This window comes from Trachymyrmex cornetzi, unplaced genomic scaffold (assembly GCF_001594075.2).
Source record: "Trachymyrmex cornetzi isolate Tcor2-1 unplaced genomic scaffold, Tcor1.1 scaffold2163, whole genome shotgun sequence".
NCBI lineage: Eukaryota > Metazoa > Arthropoda > Insecta > Hymenoptera > Formicidae > Trachymyrmex > Trachymyrmex cornetzi.
In genome coordinates this window covers 8,777-20,943 of record NW_017296807.1, presented here as the reverse complement: position 1 = coordinate 20,943, position 12,167 = coordinate 8,777, and the positions used below count along the sequence as shown (strand labels likewise).

Here is a 12,167-nt window from a genome sequence, read left to right as displayed (position 1 = left end):
TTTTGTACAAAGTTTTGTTGCCAATTTTCTATGTTGCGTTTGTAGAATATCACGTGATTTGTTACGAGATTGTTACTACTATTGAAATCAATGTTCTTTTGCGAACAAAAAAACCTACGAAATAAACATAAGATTAAAAGACGTATCAAAGACGGGCATAAATGAAAAATGTATTTTTAATTGCTTAAAAAACTTCAATTTATTCGAAAATCTCGCATTCGATATTATGCACGATATTTTTGAGGGTATATGTCAATATAAATTATCTCGAATACTTTTGCGTTATATATATGAAGCAAAATTTTTTACGCTCGAAGAACTAATTAAATAATCGATTGAAAAGATTTGACTACCTGAGTAGTCGCGGCGGCCATGTTGGAATCGTGACGTCAGAAGCGAGGAATGACACGTTAATTTATGCACGATGCCATTTGTAAACAGAGACAATTTGGATGAAATTAAACGATGGGTTCGCTTTAAAACACTTGTAAAAATCGATGAAAACTGTCCTTTTCTCCCTTGATAGTCAGTAAATGGTCGTAAAAGACTCATAAAGTGAGCCTATATTCTGGCAGAAACACACGGTTTCATAACTGTTGAAACGAGTTAAATATACACTTTTACGTATAAAATTCGAAGTAACTTTAGTTGTCATCGAAAATTACGACTTTGAGAAGTACGAAACAAGTCACATTTTCACAATTAAGCAAATAATAACGAAATGGCATTGTGCACAAATTTCGTCGTCAAAACTGGTCAAAATGTCACTTTTCCACGCCTATAAGTTCGGCCATTTATCGTGGTGTGGCGCTGTAACACACATATAAGCACGATCCCATGTCCGTGTGCTCGCCTGCGACGGACATGGGCTCGTGCTTAGGTGTGTGGTTACCGATTTTGCAGACCGCCGTCTGATACTGTGTCGCCACCGTCAACGCAGAGTTCTTGGCTGAGTAGTCAGGAGCCTTAAACTTACAGTACAATAGTCACAATACCTTTGTTTTTCATTTACGTTAAAAAATAAATAATAATGACAATTTATACTTTCTGGTTCGAACGTGTGAGTCCAGGAATTGCAGAACTTGAAACAAAGCACTAGGACTTTCCACTTTCGAGGATCCTGATCCTGACGGAGGACTTGATTTCAGTGTTCTTCGTTCTCGCGTGAAACGATCGCGCAGTTGATTCCACCGGTATTGGCAATCATTAACTGTACAGTACAATGGTCACAATACTTTTGTTTTTCAATTACGTTAAAAATAAATAATAATGACAATTTATACACACCCGTTGAATTCATTCACAACAAATTTGTAAGTCTTCATCTCGGCTGTTAACTATTACACTTAAACATTTCCAAACAACGCCATTAAGTTTAACGTACAATTATATCATTTCGCAATAATACAAATTAAATGCTCTTACATTTATTCGCTTTAATGTGATAGCGTATTTAACAAACATGATAGCTTTCGTAATACAAAACAGAAATGTAAACTTCTAAGTCTTTGGATCAAAATCACATTTATACGTGTCATAAAATATAACTCAAATTGAGTAAAAAAACAAAATTGCATTTCTTACAGTACAATAATTGAAACAAAAAACTTATTAATTCGAATCAGAGTCTAATTCTAGCCTTATAGCATTAATTCGACTTCGAGCAATTTTTTGTTTTCTTTTTGACATGTGTTTTAATTTACTATATGTAGTCACGTAAAAGTTGTATGAAATATCATCCGCCTTGTCGACAGATTTGCACAACCCTTTGACACTTTGCAAAGCTTCGGAAACTGCTTAAATAGCGTTATTATCATTATTATCGGCTTTTCTTTTCTTTTTTCCAAGGACCGGGCTCTGTTTCAATTCAAGAGATGAGGCATTTTCATTCGATAGGTTTACGTGATTTTCTTGTTCAGGTTCGTCTTTTACTTTAGAAAGGTCTCCTTACAACTCTTTCATCTCGACTTGAAGATTTACTTTCAACTGTTTTATACTTTTTAAGTATTCTGCAACATCGATATTTTCGGACTGCAACACATCCCACTTATCGATGTTAATAAGACCGTTATCAGAATCTTCCGACGGCGACAGGCTTCTCTTTAAGATATTTCCACGTGTTCTGGAATTAGGAACGACTGTTTTAATTTCAATACAATTTGAAAATGAAATTCAGTTGATAAAGCTTTATCGTGAGATTAAAATCTTATATTACGTACTTTCTGGTTCGAACGTGTGACTCCAGGAATTGCAGAGCTTGAAATAAAGCACTAGGACTTTCCACTTTCGGGGATCCTGATCCTGACGGAGGACTTGCTTTCAGTGTTCTTCGTTCTCGCGTGAAACGATCGCGCAGTTGATTCCACCGGTATTGGCAGTCATTAACTGTACAGTACAATGGTCACAATACTTTTGTTTTTCCATTACGTTAAAAATAAATAATAATGACAATTTATACACACCCGTTGAATTCATTCACAACAAATTTGTAAGTCTTCATCTCGGCTGTTAACTATTACACTTAAACATTTCCAAACAACGCCATTAAGTTTAACGTATAATTATATCATTTCGCAATAATACAAATTAAATGCTCTTACATTTATTCAGTTAATGTGAGAGCGTATTTAACAAACGTGATAACTTTCGTGATACTTTAGAAAAGTCTCCTTCCAACTCTTTCATGTCGACTTGAAGATTTATTTTCAACTGTTTTATACTTTTTAGACTGCAACACATCCCACTTATCGATGTTAATAAGTCCGTTATCAGAATCTTCCGATGGCGCCAGGCTTCTCTTTAAGATATTTCCACGTGTTCTGGAATTAGGAACGACTGTTTTAATTTCAATACAATTTGAAAATGAAATTCAGTTGATAAAGCTTTATCGTGAGATTAAAATCTTATATTACGTACTTTCTGGTTCGAACGTGTGACTCCAGGAATTGCAGAGCTTGAAATAAAGCACTAGGACTTTCCACTTTCGGGGATCCTGATCCTGACGGAGGACTTGCTTTCAGTGTTCTTCGTTCTCGCGTGAAACGATCGCGCAGTTGATTCCACCGGTATTGGCAGTCATTAACTGTACAGTACAATGGTCACAATACTTTTGTTTTTCCATTACGTTAAAAATAAATAATAATGACAATTTATACACACCCGTTGAATTCATTCACAACAAATTTGTAAGTCTTCATCTCGGCTGTTAACTATTACACTTAAACATTTCCAAACAACGCCATTAAGTTTAATGTATAATTATATCATTTCGCAATAATACAAATTAAATGTTCTTACATTTATTCACTTTATTGTGAGAGCGTATTTAACAAACGTGATAACTTTCGTAATACAAAACAAAAATGTGAACTTCTAAGTCTTTGGATCAAAATCACATTTATACGTGTCATAAAATATAACTTAAATCGAGTAAAAAACAAATTGCACTTCTTACAGTACAATAATCGAAACAAAAAACTTATTAATTCGAGTCAGATTCTAATTCTAGCCTTATAGCATTAATTCGACTTCGAGCGATTTTTTGTTTTCTTTTTGACATGTGTTTTAATTTACTATATGTAGTCACGTAAAAGTTGTATGAAATTTCATTCGCCTTGTCGACAGATTTGCTCAATCCTTTGACACTTTGCAAAGCTTCGGAAACTACTTGAATAGCGTTATGATCATTATTATCAGCTTTTCTATTCTTTTTTCCAAAGACCGGGCTCTGTTTCAGTTCAAGAGATGAGGCCTTTTCATTCGATATTTTTACGGGATTTTTTTGTTTAGGTTCGTCTTTTATACTTTAGAAAAGTCTCCTTCCAACTCTTTCATCTCGTCTTGAAGATTTACTTTCAACTGTTTTATACTTTTTAAGTATTCTGCAACATCGATATTTTCAGACTGCAACACATCCCATTTATCGATGTTAATAAGACCATTATCAGAATCTTCCGACGGCGAACAGGCTTCTTTTTAAGATATTTCCACGTGTTCTGGAATTAGGGACAACTGTTTTAATTTCAATACAATTTGAAAATGGAATTTAGTTGAGACAGCTTTATCGTCAAATTAAAATCTTATATTACGTACTTTCTGGTTCGAACGTGTGAGTCCAGGAATTGCAGATCTCTTGAAACAGCACTAGGGCTTTCGAGGATCCTGATCCTGACGGAGGACTTGCTTTCAGTGTTCTTCGTTCTCGCGTGAAACGATCGCGCAGTTGATTCCACCGGTATTGGCAATCATTAACTGTACAGTACAATGGTCACAATTCATTTGTTTTTCAATTATGTTAAATAAATTATAATAACAATTTATATACACCTGTTGAATTCATTGCTTCTGCAATGCTCTACCATGAATTCCGTGTTTTAATACGATCTTCATAGTCAGGACAGCTTTTATCATATAAGTGACTACACTTCTCAATCAAATCGATTACAACACGGTCCGATTTGTGAAGCATTATTGTAATTTCGCTGTGCAGAAAATTGAACTCAGTTTTTCGCTCACAGTGAACGTTTTCCAACAATAACAAAATGTAACACGGTGAAACGTGTTACATTTTGTTACGTCCTCGTTGTTTGTCAACTTTAAACAAGGATGAAATGATTCACTTTGTTACACTATCCTTACTCGAAAATGCCCAGTCTCTAACCTAACTTTCAGGACTCACACATTTGAACCAGAAAGACTTACATCATTAATGTAACTGTTAGGAACTCCGCACAATAAAAGGAATAGGGAACAGAGAACAGGGAACAGGCGGAACCCTTAAGTCCGGATCTACAATAGATTTTTAAGCCTTAAACCATAAGAAATGAACGAATCGTAGTCGATTATTCTCCTCGCACTCGACTGTAATTCGTCAATTTCTTATGCTAGATTCACACTGCATCCGATTTGCGTTGTACGACGCTCTGCGAGCAATCAGAAAACAGGATTCCGATGATACGAAGCAAAATCCATCGAAATCCTGTTTTCTGATTGGTTGCAGAGCGTCGTATGACGCAAATCGGATGCAGTGTGAATCCAGCATTACGCTTAAGGCTTAAATCATCTATTGTAGATCCGAACGATCCGGACTGAGTTCAAAAAATTGAACTCTTACGGAAGCTTCTCCCACGGTGATCTACGAATTTCTTGCGGTTACGTTACGGTTACGGATTCCTATTTTAGATGATCCTTTGGGTGCGTTCGGGAGAGACTATTCGCGCTACGAACGCAAACGCTAGCAACGCTGTTCGTGGAACCAGTAGCGTGACAGCGTTAGCAAGCTCTATGAACGATCCTAGCGTAGCGTGCGAGTAGCATTTAACCAGAAAGATTTATTATATGTTGAGGTTAAGTTAATGTAGGAAATTCTGTTTTTAATCATCGACCAAACTATTCTCTGTAATTTAAATTTTTATGGTTTTGTAAAGTATTTGTAACGTAAATTTGTAATTTTTTCGTAGTGAATAATAGAATGGAATCTCAATTGCTATCTTTATGATGCCTTGCCGCTAGGCCGGAGTGAACTAGATCAAAAAATTAATAGTTACACTGAGTAAATTAATCAGATAGAAGGAAGAATCCTTGAGCGTCCGTTGTCGATTTGAGAAGAAGCGTATCTATATCTAATAAGGACCTTATGCATCTGCATTGAAATACCCTGCCGCGCTATACCGCAATAGTAACTTTTTTCCGTACACAGTAATTAAAAATCGCCATTAACAAGAAACCTTTGACTTTCATATTTGTAATGAAATCAAATACACAGGTTGAACTCTGCAGAAACTTTGAAAAGTTAAAGATGATACACAAGCAAGAATTGAGAATGAAATTGAGATTGCATTCACTATGATACAATTTGAAATTTACACATTACGTACGTACGTACGTTTACTCCACGAAATTCTAAAGAGAGAAAAGTTTAGTGCCACTCGAGAACAAAATCTCCTCAAACATTAATCTAACCTTGACGAATATTAAACGCTAACAACGCTACGCTAGGGTCGTTCACGGATCTGTAAACGCTAACACTATCAATACACTACCTCGGAAGGAATAGCGTTGATAGCACGCAGTTGTGACGTAACACGCTAAAATTGTCAAACCACAGTTCAGTCCACTCTACCTGCTCACGAGAAGTGATCTCGTAGGTCAGGAACATCGTATATATGAAATATTTGAACATATTCTATATGTAAATATATTTAATTTTATATAATTTTACACAATATATAACTAATATAAGATCATATAATTTTATAAAACTTCTTTTTCTGGGCGCCTAGATCATTTTAGTTTCTAGTATTTAGTGATTGGCGACTAAAAAACCTCATAAAAAAAAATGACAAACTGATGACGTGACTGAGTCTTCTTTGATTGGTTCCGAGCACTAAAGCTATTATGGATGTAGGAATACACAAGTTGGAGAAGAAGAACAATTTGTAACATGACGAATTGCGATTTTTTCTGCATCCATAATAAACTCTACAGAGCTTTGGTGCTTGGGATCAATCGGAGTAATTTTTTTCTTAGGGCGGAGTCGAGAAAAGTGAAAAATTTTATGTATGTATGTATGCAGATAAAAAATTTTCATCTTTTACGTTTCCACCCTAGAGGAAAAATTACATGAATGACCTGAGGAGACAGCGTCATGTGACCATTTTGCCACACTGTTCTTATCGATAATCCATCGCGATGACGTACGTACGATTACAATTTTCATTATTCAAATCTAAACATTTTAGTACCTACATATGTAAGTAGTAGATTTATATAAATTAAAATTAGTCTATATGCAGCTTGTTGTTTTCGACTTTTTATCATCGAGACATTCTTTTATGTATTAAAACAAACAAATAAAATATATATAACTAGATATCTTTTAAACGGTATCTGTTCCAACACTGACAATGAGTATATTTTTATTAAGATTTGAAGTGATGGGGATATTCTAAATAATTACCTGAAATGATAGTTGTCCAATTTGTAACTGTACTAACAGTTGCCATATAATCACAAGTTTTTATCTTTTTAAGTTTTCCATGTTAATTTTCGAACTGAGGAAATAAAAAGCACATATTTGAGGTTAAACTTTAATACATATGCTATTGCCAATATTCCTTTTTATGTACAGCAAATACAGCGGAAGCAATTATGAAAAATTTGCATCACGTGACATTTTTGCTGTTGCAGCGTGCTGCGCATGAAAAGGCACCTTAATGCCTACTGCACATTGTACGCGATAAGCGATGAGCGACGAGCGATATCCAATGAGAGCTTTGCTTTGCGTCATCACATTTAAAAAAGCAGAGCTTTTATTGGATATCGCTCGTCATACATCGCTCATTGCGTTCAGAATGCAGTAGGCATAACGCGACATTCGACGACATCTATAGAAAGAGACGGCGGAGATTTAGGCCGATATTCATAGTCAGATCTTATATTTAAGACCGTCTTAAGTACAGTCTTATGATGTCATGAACCAATCAGAGGGCCGCATTAGCGACTTAAGACATTACTTAAGACGATCTTAAAATAAGAGCTGACTATGAATACCGGCCTTAGAGAGAGACACCGTCCAACTGCACACACCATGTTATCCCTTCCACCATGGATGTAACCGAAAGTATCAAGCATCCCTACTCCGGATCGGGCAGGCGAAGCGAAGCGCCGGTCTAAATTTTCTATACCTATATCTGCGACCAGAGTGGGGATCTGAGTTATATTCGCCGCACCCATTATGTGACCCCTTTCCACCAATGCGGAGCAAGAGGGTGGCGGGAGGATAAGCCGCCGCCACAATCGAGCAGATCGGGGGAGTTTCTTGTTAGACCGGTTAGACGGACCGGGTTTCAGACGCATGCGCGTCCACTGTAGCTTCAGTAACGTACCGGTCACCAGTAAATATGAGATCATTAGTCGTTTATGTGAAATTTTTTCAAAGATGTTGAAAATTTTAATATATTTTACATATTTTACATATTACATTAAAGGAAAATATACAATTGACGACATCTACAAATGTGAAATGTACGAAAAGAAACTACGAAGATAAAACATTAGATGAAGCGAAAACTGCATTAGCAGATATCTTGAAAACAAATATCGAAGAAAAACAGAATTATGAAATAGAATTACTGAAAGCCAAATTAGAAAAAGAGAAATTAAAAATTGATTCATTAAAAATAACAATTGAAAAAGAAAAATTAATAAAAGATAAAATTGAAGAATAAAATAATCTGAGTTTTACAGTATAAGCCAAATGAAGTACAAAAATAAGTTATATGTGCAACTTATATAATAACAGTATTCTTATATAAACAGTATTATTAAATAATTTTAATGTTTAATGTTTTTATTTTATAAGATTGTTATTCATGAGTAATTCCTAAGTTTATGATTTAAAAATATGATATGTAGTATGAAATGTTTTTATGTATTATTGAATATTATTATTTTATGTGTAGTTTTTCATAAAAGAAGAATAAAATATTATTAAGACAAAAATATATGTTTATTATTTGTTTATTACAAAATATTAAAGCAATATAAAATAAGTTTTCTCTGATTCATGTATCTTATGATTATTTTAAATAACATGAAGGTTAATATTTATATACTGCTTCCAAATATTTATATTTTAGTTTTAAAATAACCTGTAATTATTGAAATAATAATATATTAATATATATAGACATAATGTAAAATATTTAAATTATATATTATAATTGGATTATATCAACATTATTAAAATATTCCAAAATTGCATCTCTTATATTAATATGTATATTATCTATATATTGCGTTTGTAGAATGGCATTATTATATATTCAAGGATTAATTGCAGCTGGAATTATTTCCTGTTGAGCAATATTATGTAAAATAGCTGTTGCCACAATAATATAGGAAATGTCTTTTCAATTGTTTGAAACCATGTTCCAACTGATAAAATTGTAAATCGTCGTTTCCAAATTCCAAAGCATCTTTCAATTTTTGAGCGTGTTCAAATTTGTGCTTCATTATAAAGATGCTGTGCGCTGGTGTTGTGGGATTTAGTATCGGAGTCATTAGATATGATAAATTTGGATAACCGGAGTTTCCAAGGAGTAAGCTGTCTCCAAATCTATCTGCTTCAAACAATGTTTTAATTTTTGTATTATTGAAAATAGTGAAATCATGTGTAGATTCTGGCCAACGCGCTATTATATCAGTAATTTCCAATTTTACATTAATAATGGCTTGTACATTTATTGAAAAAAAACCTTTTCTGTTATGGTCTTACTGTTTCCTCCAGCTAGAATATAGAGAAATTTAATAGAAACAAGATAAGTTTATATGCTACAATTATTCTTACCACATGATTGAATTTTCACATGTGTACAATCAATACAACCAATGACATATATAAATCCAGCTGTTTGGAAAAATTCTTGCTGATTTTGATAAATTTGTTCTGATGAAGTAGGAAAGTTTATCAATTCATTTTTTAACGCAGCAATGGGAGGAGATACTCGATGAATAATTTTATGAGCTGATGCCACAAAAATCACCAACAATCATCAAAAACGATCCAATTGCATAAAATCGTAGAGTAACCATTAATTGGATTATAGGTGGAATGATATTATTTCTATTTTTAACATATGTTCATTTATATGTACATACATACATATATATAAAATATCTGTTTGTGTGTGTGTGTTAATAATTTAATAATTTATTTGACATTTGTGTTGTTCATATTAGTCACAAAATAGAGAGAATATTGATTAAATTAAGCTAAATACATACATTTCCATACTATAGGTGTATAAAATTTTTAATATTTATTGATTTCTTTATAATAAACTTATTTCTTTGTTTCATTGTTATTACATATTTTTTAATTGTTGTATTGACAATATTTATACATACCGATCAGTATTATGTTGTATTTTTACATAAATTTTTTCTAATAGCATATTGAAGCTGCGTTTCGATATTACAAATTTTCTACTAAAATTGGCATCATCAAACAATTCCAAATAATTCATACGCGGTCTAAATATGCGTGGTTTTCGTTGTCGATTTCTAATTATAAAATTATAATCTTCGTATTCATCAAATAGTAAAAAATTAATAACTTCATGTTAAAACTAAAAAAAAATTAGATGCTATAATTAAATTTAATGACTTGTGTCCAATATCACGAAAATGAGTTAAGAACGATACACAGTCTTGCTGTTGGCTACACTGCTGATTGAGCTGATATTTTTATGACAAAGGATTAAGATAATTGAGTTATGCCCATTTCCACCAATATAGATTAATTTTAATCTCGGTTCAACTTACTCTTCGTCTTTTTCTAATCTTTAGAACTAGAAAAAGACAAAGAGTAAGTTGAACCGAGATTAAAGATGATCTGCGTTGGTGGAAACGGACCTAAATCATCGATTAAGTTAATCGGCGTTGGTAACAGTTAAAGTCATAGAGAATAGACTGCGCGATCCGTGTGAAAAATGGTCGATAGGGATAAGAGAGAGGGACCGTGGCAAACGGCCATTTCTATCTCTTTCCATTCAATGGTGTAATGGGAGAGAGAATGAGAGGGAGATTGGCCGTCTCCCACGGTCCCTCTTTCTCATTATTGTCGACCACATTTGATACACTACTTAGATACGGATTGCGCAGTCCATTCTCTATGTTTTTGAGCCATTGACCGGTCGCTGTGGAATTTCCATTGTTAGAGCCTAAACTTCAAAACCTATAACATGAAATTTCGATTTTGAGTTTTGGCAAAAAATATGAGGCATTTGAAATATGCCTAAAAAACGCTGAATTTAAACTTTCACATTACAAACGATCTCACGTCACGGGAAATGCTTCCACGAAGACGGCATTGGGTGGAATTTGTAGCTGAAGATGTGTAGTTTTTAAACACGTACTTGTGGAATCGAAAAGAAGCAGTTTTAAACGTTTTATTTGAAGTATAAGGCCAAATATCACGATTTCCTCATTTTTCACAAAAACATATATAACTTTCGATTCCGACCATATTTCGGGACGTTCGAAATGGGAAATTGAAGCTGAATGTTTCTACTATTGATTGCATATAGTCGCTTCATGCAGGCGAGTCTTGGAATTTCAAGGGAGACCTTCGAAAACAGGTAACAATGCGCTCCGCTCGAGTTCTGCCGGCGGGTTACAATTCTCGCAGTGGCGCGGGCGGCGCGCGCAGCTGCCTACATGCATACGCTTGGCTGCACGGCAGTATTGTGTACATGTCTCGGCCCTGCGTCGGTGTGTGTGCTCTAGTTGTAGAGTCGTGCCGGTCGTGCGGAGTTAACGGATTTTTCAGTGCTTCAACGTATTAATAAGTATGTGAAAAAATTAGTGAATTCGGTAAGTATTTATGATATTTATGCAATGTCATGATATTTATTTCATAGGTGTTTTTTTTATCATTAAAATAATCTGACATTTACTTAAAAAAATGTAATATTTCATATAACTCCGAAAGCACGTGTCGCTTGAGGTTATATTCATGACACGTTTATCGTAATATTTTTTACATGTATACATGTACATTTTCCTTTATAATAATTACAGAGTGAAGTGATTAAAAGTCATGCTGCATTATGTTTAAAAAATAATTTAAAAATTACAATAAACTAAAATTCCAATTACATTCGTAACAGGTATATTTCCAAAGTATACAAATTTTCAAACGTATAGTAAATTTAATAATTACGAAAAAAAATATAAATGTCTTGCATTATGAGTAGTTAAATTTGCGCATTTCTATTTTTTATCCTATGTAGAATCGCTCATTTATGAGAGAACGGTTCACTTCACAAAAAACTGCTAAGGAACTTTTTTGTTCACAATTATCTCAGCTGCATTTTTTGTTTGAAACATTTTTTTCTACGGCGTACAGATTCTTGGGAAATCGAAATGTTTTCCGTTTTTTCCCCCCTACGAGGGGGGGTCTTAGGGGGAAGCCCGGGGGTAGGAGTGGCAAACTTTTTTGCATCTTTTTTGGGGTCCCAAAATTGACATTCGCAGCAAAATTCAGCTTGTTCGTATGATTTTTAAAGGTTGAGTGGCATTTTCGTCTTTGACGACTGGACTAATAACGTAACCGTAATGGTACGTTTCCACTGAGCGCGTCACGCGTTGCATTGTCCATCGCG

The 12,167-nt window shown here is 34.0% G+C and overlaps 1 pseudogene; it reads right to left on the bottom strand.

Annotated features, from left to right (window-relative positions):
• Window positions 1-1,947: 1,947 nt before the first annotated feature.
• The window catches only part of LOC108760066 (uncharacterized), a 10,738-nt pseudogene continuing 518 nt past the window's right edge, over window positions 1,948-12,167 (bottom strand).